Genomic DNA, 12,741 nt, shown 5'->3' on the forward strand with positions numbered 1-12,741 from the left:
GTGGAAAACATACTCAAGTACAGTCTAAATTAATAGATGTTAGTTTTCGATAATATTACAAAATAACGAAGATGCCTAAAATTTTATTTCAGGAAGGACTGCTTCGGCCGAATCCAATAAAACTAATCCCGATAACTTCAGTTTTATAGATAATACTTAAAAATGGTTAGTCCTCAAATGAAAGGTAATAGTAACGCAAATCTTACCGCAACCAGAAGTTTTTGCTGTTTCAAAACGACGAAGTTTAGAAACAAGTTGAGCATGAAAGAGTTAATATTGGTGCAGCATGCTTATCCAATGTTTAGTTGTCCAATTTTTTGCGGATATTTGGCAATTATACTCAAGTATTGTTTATTTCAATCAGGTAAACAATCCAAGGCACACCATAGCTACTGCTTTCTTAATTTTTGAGATATGAAAATACGTTCTGCATGCTTGATAGCACGTATCGTGCCATAAATCACAGTTTCCATTAAATATCATCGTACAGTTTTAGTAGCAAGATACTGACAAAAGCATGCACTTCGTTTTAGATTTTGCGGCAGAACATGAATCATTTTTATATGACAATTCTATTAAATGTGCTCCGACTTGGCACTCACAAAATTGTCGTTATGCATATTTGAAGCTCTCGGTGCCCTTCCCGAAATAGGTATTGATACATAGTGAAGGAGAGCGTAAAAATTATGAAGAAGTGGTAGACTATATCAGATGGTCGTAAATATTGCCCGGTTATAGTGCTCTGCAGTCAGTATCCAAAATATGCAATTTCTTAACTTCACAACAAAAAAAAACGAAGTAGCTAGCTCATCTTTTCGAGGGAATTATACGACGTTAGGTTCTGGAAGAGGGTCTTTTTCTCACTAAATGTAGGAAATAGTGATTGTCGCAAGATTATTTGCATTTTGTCAGTATGTAAATCATTATTATTAAAGAATAGATTGCAATGGTCCACGAAACAGAATATAGATTTTGAATCAAAGCACGGGTGGTAGATTGATAGATACTGAATACATTCTATTTGAAAAGCTCTTTATTGCATATCACATTTTTTAATCCAGTAGGACTACAGCGTGACATATTAAATAACTAACAACCATTCCAAGTAGAAGCAAAATTTTAATACCCGTACCATTTTCCCCATTTGCCACCTCTCTTACTCTAAATTGGTGATAAATAAAATAGGCCTAACAGCTCCTCTTTCTACCAACTGACAGGAAAAATTAGAAACTGTTTTCTTTTAACTTGTGATCCCCGAAAAGCTCCCACTGGCAATAACTTGAGCCCCAGTCGGTTGCCTAATTACCCTAGATTATGCGACTCCTTCTCCCACGGAACGGGAGCCAGCCACTGTTTTCCCGAACTGAAACTAGCTGGTTTGGCTGGGAGAAAGTGACTTTTGCAGTATTTTGATGGTTCGACCTTACCGCACTGCTTATGTGCGATTATGAGGCAAAACAGTCAACCCTTCGTCGAATGGAGTGAGAGGGGGGCGGACCTGGTGGCAATATTTTAACGCTCAACTGCTGCTAAATATTTAGCTGCTAAAGTTAAGGAAACGAGTCAGTAAAGGGGTTAATGCTATTTGACTGTTATGCCACCAGCTCTGGCAGAACGAACAGAAAGTGAGAGTTAATTTAGAATATATTATGTTTTATGTAGCGTAGCTTGAAGCAGACTTAAATTGAATTTTCTGACAGTAGTCGGAGCTTCAGTTGGATTCTTGTGAAGTAAGTTGTGTCTTGCCTAAAGAAAGGAAGGAGAGCATGTATGCCAGTGTCGTCGTTCGTAGATCAAATGTTGTCACTGTGAAATATATTTCGGAGAAAGCATAATTTAACAAAAGGACAATAAAATGTGAAATTCTACACGACTGACATACACCTAGAGAGGCGCCTCTTACGGTATGCGAGTATTAATACGGTGGATTTTTAGCCTTAACCTCCGCACTCCCACGTCGATCCTAAGACTAGGAAATCTCGCTAAAATCAGAGAACTTTCTGGGAAATTCTGGGAAATCTTACAATTTTGTTTGTAATGTTTGACGAATTCAAGAGAAGCCCACATGAAAACCATCCTTCCAAATTCACGAATAAATTGTCATTAATTCCGGAACAGTCATATATTTAAGTGACGAAAAAAGGACCGTGAACAAAAATCATGTGTTTTGTAATTGTGTTCAATTTTTTCTTCCATAATGCCTGCATTTGTTTTTCGGGCTATCTTCAGTCATTGTTTCCGTTAAATAACTACTAAGTTGTTAAGCTGCCTGTTTTATGATTTATATTTCCTGAAAATTATTTATAAACTAAATATTGATACGTGATTTTATTCATAGATTTATGAATATTGTTTGCAATCCGACCATACGATATGAACTGGTCCATGATTCATCATATCTTGATAATGATTTGATTTTCGTAGTTGTAAATTAGTTCATTAAATCAAAACAGTCTAGATATCTGCTTGCGAACTTTGTTTCAAAATACAAAATATCATTCATAGATCTTTTCCAGGTTCGTGAACTGTTCCCTTATTCATAGGTCACGATTCATAATTCAAGCACGTCATATAATTCACATAACCATAAATAGGTATCTACTTTTATGATACAGCTCATACAGTCAGAGCCGTAGTGCGGTCTTCTGGCACCCTTGGCGCAGTTTTCTGCCCCTTTGTTTTTCTTTGTTTTTTTTTCAAACGGCCTTCGTCCGCACTGAGTACCAATCACCGATGCCAAAAAGATGACTCCACCCCATTTGAACCCTGGATATCGGCCCATCAACACCTGGATCAGCACCAACGGCTTCACTTTCCTTCCGAAGGAAGACGTTATCACAGATTTTTCATCTCAGAAAATCTCAAATGCCTCAGCTGGAATTGAGCCCAGACCTACTGTGTTGAGTGGCAGTCATGCTTACCGCTCAACCACCGGTGCCGTCTTGGTCTTAGTGGACTGTTGATATTCTTCCATCTCGACCGGATTCCCAGTGACAACCGAATACATTCTCCTGGTTCTCACTAACAACAACAATACACTCTAAAGAGAAACTGGGCAAAATTTGGTTCATTTCGGTCAAGTACGAAAAATCTTTTGTATATGTGAATGAAACGAAGATGCTTTTATGATGGGGGGTTTGGGTTTTTTTCATTTCCTTAGTTCAAGTTAGAGATAGGCGAATAAATCATGAATCGATCAAAAGTGGATTCAAAAAAAATTAATGAACCGCGATTCTTTTTTAAAGAACCGAGATTCACTGAAAAAGCGACTAATTATTATGAGCCCAATGAGATCAGATTTGCCAAGATTATGTATATTTAGAGCGAATGAAACGAAATGAATGACAAACATTCAACGCTGTTTGTCTACACGAAATAAAACGTCAACAAAACAGCTGTAATATCCAAGATAATGGTAAAAAGTATGCTTCAATCAACCGAAGGTGCAGCAAAGCTCTCTCATGGTTTCCAAATTGTCACAGCTACTGCTAGATGGATCATTTGAAAAGATTTTGACAACATTGCGTCTAAATGGGAAGTCTTGTCAAATCCAAAGGTTGCAATTATATTGGAGATTGTCAAATACTAGCAGAACCTCCTCTCACACTCTCATATGATCCAACTATTTGATGGCAGGAAAAAAAATAGTTTACCCTATTCTTTTCGAAATTATGCTAAAACGCCTATACGTACCTTCAACGTCAACATTCTCTCTAATAGTATTTGAGAAACATGAAATGAATTGAGTCCATTATTGAAAATGGAAATATGATAGAAAATTACTTCAAATATGTGTAACACGAAAGCGTTTCTTGAAGCATTGGATTTTTTCTCGTTTTTTTTAAAAAAAATCATTTTTCAACGTACGAGTCACTGAATCGATCCAAAGAGTCTAGTGAGTCGAAAGAGTAGTGAGTGAATCGGATACGATTAACTCACCAAAATGAATCGGTTTGCCCACCTCTAGTTCAAGTTGCAACGAAAATCGATATTTTCCTGCCATATATCGAGTGAAGATAGGTACAAAATTTTTGCTTTGTTATACTCCAACTTGTCTTTCAATTTTTTTCTATCTTCCGTAATTTCTGTTTCTTCCTTCGTATTCTTCACGTTTTCACTTTGCGCTGGACTCGAACCCTGTACATAAATAAACTCTTCTGATAAAATCCAGCTGGTGGTAAAATGGGTGTCGAACAAGATGCGTCATCAAAGACTCCGACTTTCCGTTTAAAATCATACATACATTGATCTAGGTCGGACCATATCAGATTTTCTTTCAGATCAAAAATAAACCGCAAAGTATTCTAAATATTTCGAAAAAGATGAGGCAGAAATATTCCACCGTGACAGATATCTCAAAAGATTACCCTGATACTGATACTCAGAATTGTGAAATTGTGTAGTAAGTAAGCAAATGATGTTACTGGCGATAAACTTCTTACGAAGGGATGCCGCGTCTACATACCCGCTCACAAAGTTGAGATCGATGATGTGTTCACCAATTCGATTTCTCTGTTTAAGACTCGTGAGCGATGATACTAAATGGCAATCGCATAGGATGGAAAATAATTGACTGTCCCTTCAAACTTGTATCGGATGGCCGTTTGATGGAACTGTTATGTCTAATTACGTCTTGCTCGACAAGGTTCGTTTCTGCCTGTTTCGCTATGTGTACCACGCATCATGTATTGCATTAAACACAAACGAGTGGGCTATTGTAGCAATGAGAGCAACGCTAGGGGCTGATCACTTGTGTTGCATTTTTAAAATTCAGCGAAATTAAATGTATTTCTTTTCATCAAAATAGACAATAATAATTTATTTTGCGTAGCGTGTAATGTATTTTGCGTTCGGTGTAAGTATCTGATTGATGGTAAAAAACAATTGTTTTTCATTATTATTTATATAGTGGAATTGAACGGAAGACATCTGTCTTAAGAAGATTAATTGTGAATTTTCGCCTAGTCGCTCAAAAAATTTTGAATTAAAAAAATGTAATTCAACTTGTTTTTTTCTATTTTTGATACTACTCACAACAAACTGTCTTTCGCTTTTTCAAATAAAATTTGCAGAAAACCACTTAAAAAATCACGAACTTAGCTCATATTATCGCCACAACTTTGTATACAACCCCTTAAGGTATGAATAACGTACATTAACTTAGATTAGCTCTTACATACATGTATGCAATTATCCAAGAAGAAAATATGTGCTCTTGAAGAACAGCTCATGAATGAAAGAATGATGCATTTTATTATTCATTCAGCGAATATAAGAATATTGCTGCTTCAATATTGAGTATCTCCTATATTATTAAGTTCAATGATTATATTCTTGAGGCCATCAAAACAGAACTAAAGAAACTGTGTGCTGTACAGAACAGTGCAAGTTTCCATGGGCTCCAAAACCTAATGTTTGTTCATTATTTCGCTTTTTTAAGATTTGGATGCAACTGTATTGGTAATATAGATAATAGGCTTGAAATGTGCTTGTTGACTCAAATCAAGGGATACTTTCTTCATCTCGTCCACGAAAAAAATAGAAAAAAACCCGTTGGGATAAATATGTCGCAAGGTATTTTTCAATTTGGAGTCTCTCGTTGAACCCGAACAACAAGTGTAGGATTGATATCTCTGTAATAACGAATGCCTTGCGATTACTTTTATATTTTGGTGAATTATGCCTAACGTCCATTATGTCTAACGTACATTATGCCAACCGGCGATTATACCTAACGTATGTTATTCCAATCGTCCATTATACCTAATGTACTTATGCCTAACGTAAGTATGCCTAACATATTTTTGCCAAACGTCGCGCACCCAGCTGGTAATATAATATAATATAATATAATATAATATAATATAATATAATATAATATAATATAATATAATATAATATAATATAATATAATATAATATAATATAATATAATATAATATAATATAATATAATATAATATAATATAATATAATATAATATAATATAATATAATATAATATAATATAAGATAATATAATATAATATAATATAATATAATATAATATAATATAATATAATATAATATAATATAATATAATATAATATAATATAATATAATATATTAAAATTTGTATACTGCAGTATAATATAATATAATAAGCCCTAGTAGTAGAAGATAGTACACCCAAAACGGTGAGCTCAGATTTTCTGTTTTTGGGCTCACAATCTCATTCCCAAAAGCAATCCTTTTTGAACATTGAGCTGTTCGCGCACAATTCGGGATGAGCGCAACGCTCACGCAAAAAAAAACGAGATACACTCACACACAAGGAAACTTTGTTAGTATATAGTTTCGTATCTTTCTTCTACACCTTACATTCCCCCCACCCAACCACCACAAGCAATCTCATCACCATTGCTGCTGCATTGCATTTTGTTTTGTTTCATTCTTTTCTTCGCTGCTATAAATAGCTCGTGACCTGAAACTTCTAGTAAAAAAAAACTTATATCAGATTCAAGATTAGAACCGACAAACTTCTAATCGGTAAAAACACCTCTTTATTGCCCGTACCACGACGACACACTGGTGGAGTAGTATAATGGCGTATATAAAGCTTCACACTTATGATGAGTGAGATAATATCGTTTGCATCCCGCCGCCGCGTCGGTATTTCAGCGTCGTCATTGACGCATTTTGCTTTGTACCATTTCCCCGCTGTTATTAATATTTTGTTTGTATGTATGTGTTGGGAACTAAGCCTTACTAGAAAAAAAGATTAACGGGTAGCATCAAGACTGGAACCGACAAACATCCACTCGCTAAAACGTCTGCTTTACACCTTATGCCATAACGACACATAATGAGCAGTCGTTCGAATGGGCTATATAAACTTCGCATCATTGCAGCAGTGATCACAAATGGGACAGTATGGAGACGATGGTATGTGTTATTCAAGTTATCCCTGCACTACATGAGCCAACAGTGTGTATCTATGGGCTACGATATTGTATTCCACAAGTATGAGGTTGGTTGAACACTAATGCATCGTTTGGGAGCTTTTCGCTCACAGTTCGAGAGCGAAAAAAACAGAATCAATTCCGCTCTCAACGATTCGTTTTGGGTGTATATGCATATTCATGTAAATAATGCAATGAATATTCCACCTCACGGCGATTATCTCTCTGAGATGGCCCACCCATTTTTTTCTGTGCTACGACTTTTAGGAAAATCGTTCAATTTTGAAGGAACTGTGAACAATTGATGTACGGTTTTCTATATTGGCAATCTTCAACGATTGTGAATGGTGACAAACTCAGTGCTGACATCGATAAACAACGTATAAATTACACAAAGAAGTAAATTTAAAGGAGAGTTAATTAAAATAACATCACGGTCCTAATGTGACTTTTTTCGAGAAAGTCTAATAACTTCTTTTTGTTTTACCAACAATGTTGGTACATACAACTAAACTTTTCCCATAATTTTAACTAAACAGATTGCTTTCCCCATAATTTTAACTTGTTCGTTCCATCTTTCTCCACAGTCCACGTAGATGGGTTTTCTCAGAACAAAGTAATATGTAATATGTTCAACACGTCAAGACCCTGCGTTGCATTTTCCCAACTCCTCTATTGAAAACTCATCGCTCGGACAAAAGCATTTACAATCTTGAACAAATGTACGTCCCGTTTTGCCTGACCTATGTTTGTTGTACAGTTGTACTGATTGTATTGATTTAATTAGAAAGTAACTTACAGGAAAAACACATTACTAAGAATGTACCATCAACGTCTAAATTAAAAATTGAAACCGACCAGGTCGAATTAATATTATATGCTTTATTTTTTTATTTTAGTACAAGAGTCCTGTATAACATGCTACTTTCGTGCAAAATCCCAACACACAAATGCTATTCCAACTAAGCTCACCGCACCTAACTTCGCATAAAATCAAATTAGTTTGTCGCTTTTACATCTTGCAGCTGGGAACTATTTTCTTTACCGCATCCCCATCACACCCACTAATGAAGACATCGGGGGAAATACCGAACGCCCGATACCAATCTCCACTCAATTTAGCACGCACGTGTATTCCGCTGAGAATGGGTGGGAAACCGAATAGGCTTCAGCGTTCAAACTTTGTTACTTGCATGAAATATATCGCAAAGCTCATCGGGGTTTCATCGTGAGTTGGAACAAAGTTTTCCAGCCAGTAGGTAGTAAGTGGCTCCGTAACCAAAGCAACAGAAGAAAAACTCTATTATCGTAAGTTCGCTTTTTCCCCCCGGTGCACTCCCTAGCGTAGGTTCGATTAACCCTCAGCGTGGTAGCCCTCCGTTCATTATTACGACACTACCACGGCAGCGATGACGACGACGACGATGACGACTACATTGTCTAGGGAGACTAGAGGAACACCATCATACGACTTTTTGCCTATAATAATATCCAATAATTACATAATGTTGATATCGAAGCGTAATTACATGATTATTTAATTCTCGTTATGAAACGATTCGATAGTAAATACGAGCTGGAGTTGGAGGTCTACGCTTTGGAGTGCCTTTCGAGTGGTATAAACATTTATTTGTTGGGCCAAACAATGGGGCGATAAATATTACCGATAATGGTAGTTATTATTAAGGGTCAAATGAGCTTTGCTGATAGCCATCGTCGACAAATTATTTATAAATAATGATTCTTCACGAAATAGCCTGCTTAGTTAGTGGTAGGCGAGTGAACTCTTTAATCTAAAATATAAATAAGGTGACACCATTGGCGATTTTGTAATCAGAATCGTTGACTAGTTAATATAATGCTTCTGTGTGCTTTATTATGCATTGAGTTTTTAACGACGTACTTTTGACACCCCAAGGATATCCACAAATTCTAGTCACGTCATCCAAGATGGATGCACTATATTAGGAGTTATGTATATTTCAACAAAAAATGTATTCCTTGCCATTCATTCACTACGAAATAAACGACCAAAAATAGATTACTCGATTTGGAGTCATAGACGTGGGCAGGAATTAATAATTGGGTTTAACCTCCAACTTGTTTAGAATAGCAAATCATTCTTAATATCAAACTATAGTTGTCGAAAAGCACCTTCTTCAACCTACTTCAACACATGATTTCGTTTTTCCCCTACCTTAGCTCTTCTAACTACGCCACCATACGGAACAATCGTTTACATCGGTGTCAATTTCGCAATATTTATTCAAATAGCTATATAAAGTCTTAGAACGGATAAACGCATATTACACACCATAACCATATATAAGCAAAATCGATATGCTCCAGCTTACCGAACACATCAACAGCGTAACGTTAGCTGCCAGTAAAGCCAAACCAAACAACTTGACTACACAACTTTTAACCCCCACCGAAAACAGTACTCTCCACATCGTTTAACTTGGAAGCTGTCGTGTTTTTGTCTTCCGTGCTTCCCTGCCGAGCCGGGGAAATATGATATCGTAACATATTCGATTACAACTCAATATACGATCTGCATATTCTGACACCGATTACGACCCCGAACGTTCCGGACGACGGTGCGGCGCGCTCTCTTCGGTAGCCATGCATAAGTGAGCGCTTCCTTTTGGCTTCGTCACTTCCTGCAGGGCCGTCGTCGGCAATGATGTTGCGATTCGAAACAGGAAACCTAGTCGCGACCAAACATGAAAGTGGGCACGTGTTTTCCGATTAAAGTCACTATAGCTTAAAATGCTCTGCGTTTAAGTGGTATCAAATCGGATGAAACCAACGATGTAGTGCTATAATTATGCGTGGATACACACATACACACACACATACAGACTTTTTCAGATCTCGACGAACTGAGTCGAATGGGATATGGCCCGTAAACTTTCGTTCAACTTTCTCTTTCACATCAAGGCAATATTGTTAATCATTTGAAAGTTACATGAAAGCAACCAAAATATATTTCAACCATAGGGTCTGTTGATTAAACTATATAGCTGAATCATATGTTGGTTGTTTTCATGTAACTTTAAAATGTTTCACAATATCGTCTTGATGTCAAAGAGAAAGTTGCAGGAAAGTTTACGGGCCTTTTGAAAAACCTATTATTGTTGATGGAGAAACGCGACTAACTTATGAAAAGGTCGTAATAAAACAAAATAATTGTGTTGTTAAAACAAAAGTTAAAATATCTCGAGAACTACTACATTTTAGAAAATTTTTGTTAAGAGCATTTCGATTTAAAATGGCGTTTAGAATCAAATTCAAAAAGAAAATTGTATTTTTGACTACAAATAGTAAGAATAATAAAAAAAAATGTCAAAAGTTGTTGTTAGGAAAACTTTTTTATTGAAAGTTTCTCCAGGATCCAAATACACTAAAAAAGTTGCTTTTACATCTTTAAAACATTAAATTTTTGACATTTTTGATGGGGTAACGCGAATAACTTTTAAAAAGAGCATAATTACACGAATTAATTATTTTTGAAGGAGCAAAATTTCAAATATCTCGAAAACTATCGCAATTTGGAAGATTTTTGTTAAATGCATTTTGATTTTAAATGGTGCTTAGAATTATATTCTGTAATAGAATTACAATTTTGTATGTCTATTAGTAAGAAAATTAAAAACATGTACGAAGTTATTGTTAAGAAAACTTTTTTACCGATTTTTTCTCCATCATGCAATCACATTCAAAATGTTTCTTTTCTCCTTAGGTTTTTGGTAACAAAATATAAAAAATTTAAAAAATGGGTTTTTTCGCAATTTAAATTTTTATCATAAATTTTTGTTTTTTTGAAAAATTACACAACATTTTTTTCAGTGTATATTTTTTTCAGACAGAAGTATTCATTCCCTGTAACTCGTTCTCAGATAGTTTTGCTGTATAAAATACAGTAATCGAACAAAAAAAATTGAAATTCATACACGTAGAAACGTTTACGCCCTTTTGAAAAGTTGCTCTTGAGTCAAAATAATCTTATTACCTGTGGAAAATATTTAGCCTTGCATGACGGTGAAACGTGTAAAGTTTCATTGGAATCTAAGATGGTCGGTCACGATTTTAAAGATTTTCGGACGGATCTTCGTGGAATTCCTCTGGTGCAGCATCTTTTTGTAGAATTCGCGCATAGGAATCTACCATGGTTGCATAACCAGTATTGTCTGATGAAATGTCCCATTTTAGGGTAGATCCGCATAAAATGGCTACGTATGAAAAAATTGGTTTATACGGAAGCATTCTCACCACACGAACAATGTTAGGGACACCCGGGAGTTACAGCTCTTATGGATGCCACTTCTCCGTATCTTGACATACGTTAATCGGTGCGGGTGTAGATAATTCTAGAGCCCTGACCTATATATCCGGGGATGATGTTAACGTGGCAGTTTTCGTTGGTGTGCTGCACGTTGTTCCGCGAAACAAACGGCTAATATTTGATATGGTGCATTTGCAGAGAGTTTACTTCTCCCGGATTGAGCACAATCTGCATATTTAGTAATTGTGTCACTTCCCGAGTAGCTGGTCTTATAGGACATTTCCAAAAATCAATAGCAACACAATTCAACTGCAGTCGTTTTTGTCGTGTATCTATAGCGGAACTACGTCGAAAAATATGAGTGACGATTACAAGCAGAAAGTGGCCTATTGTGGTCAAACTGTATTCCTGCTTACTTTTAGAGACGTTCTTTAAGATCTACTGTTAAAAGTACAAAGGGAGCTAAAGATGGCCAATGTTTACACCCCACAATTTCACCATGTTAGACATAGCGTGCTGATTATGTTCCAGACTATCAATCAAACAGAAGTGTTTGTTTCGCGAAACAAAATATATCCGCTCACTGTTAAAATAAAAATTCTAAATCCCTCCGGGGGTTGAAAGTATTGTTCCTGCTATTGTAGCAACTGCAGATCGTTCAGCATCCTTCCGGGGGTGCAGAATACTCTGTTTTGTTTTGTGTCGTTACCCAAGTAACAATAAGCACTAATTTAGATAAGCTAGATAAGCTATAAGTTGGCGATTCCATTGCTAACTAGCCGTCTACAAGTATTTTTAATGCTTCAATGCACCTAAAATGTAAATAATGAAATCTAGCACTATATCGATATACAGAACATAGACATCGTGCTAAAAAGCTTTTGAAGATAAATGCTATGAAGCTTTTCTAGAAAACTAAGTGCGAATATAGAATCTTGTTATACTGATTTGAGACACCGAACAAAAACAAATATACGTATGCGTCACCTAAGCTGCCTTCATGTAATAAATGATGATGCAATAAACTTAAAATTAAAATGACAATTCTGCACGATTTTTCGAAAAAAAATCAATTGCAAATATAATCCACGTTTGCGTAATTTTAACCAAACACCTAGGTAGAGTTAGCCATAAATGTTCAAATTTTCAATTTTGTCGCTGTTTACGCACATTCAAGCGTCTGTAGAGCTGTCGGATATTTATGACGAGGGAACTTGTTCAGTTCGCGGTGCAGTAAGAACTCGCGGTCACTACTCTTAAATTCAGTGGGTTTACTGAGGAGAAGTGATTTTGTGTACAGACACTGAAAGAACTGTACTGTTCTGTGGATAGCACAATGTATTTTACTACAACATGATAGCTTCTAACTATTGGTGATAACTTTTAATACCAACTGACATATCTGTCAATGGGTTGAACTATATATAGGTTGCTACCACTATTAGATGAACACAACTGTTCATACAAGAAATGAGAAAATTCTAGAATCTTATCTATGTATGCGTGAAACGCAAC

This window comes from Topomyia yanbarensis, chromosome 3 (genome assembly GCF_030247195.1).
Source record: "Topomyia yanbarensis strain Yona2022 chromosome 3, ASM3024719v1, whole genome shotgun sequence".
Taxonomy (NCBI): Eukaryota; Metazoa; Arthropoda; class Insecta; order Diptera; family Culicidae; genus Topomyia; species Topomyia yanbarensis.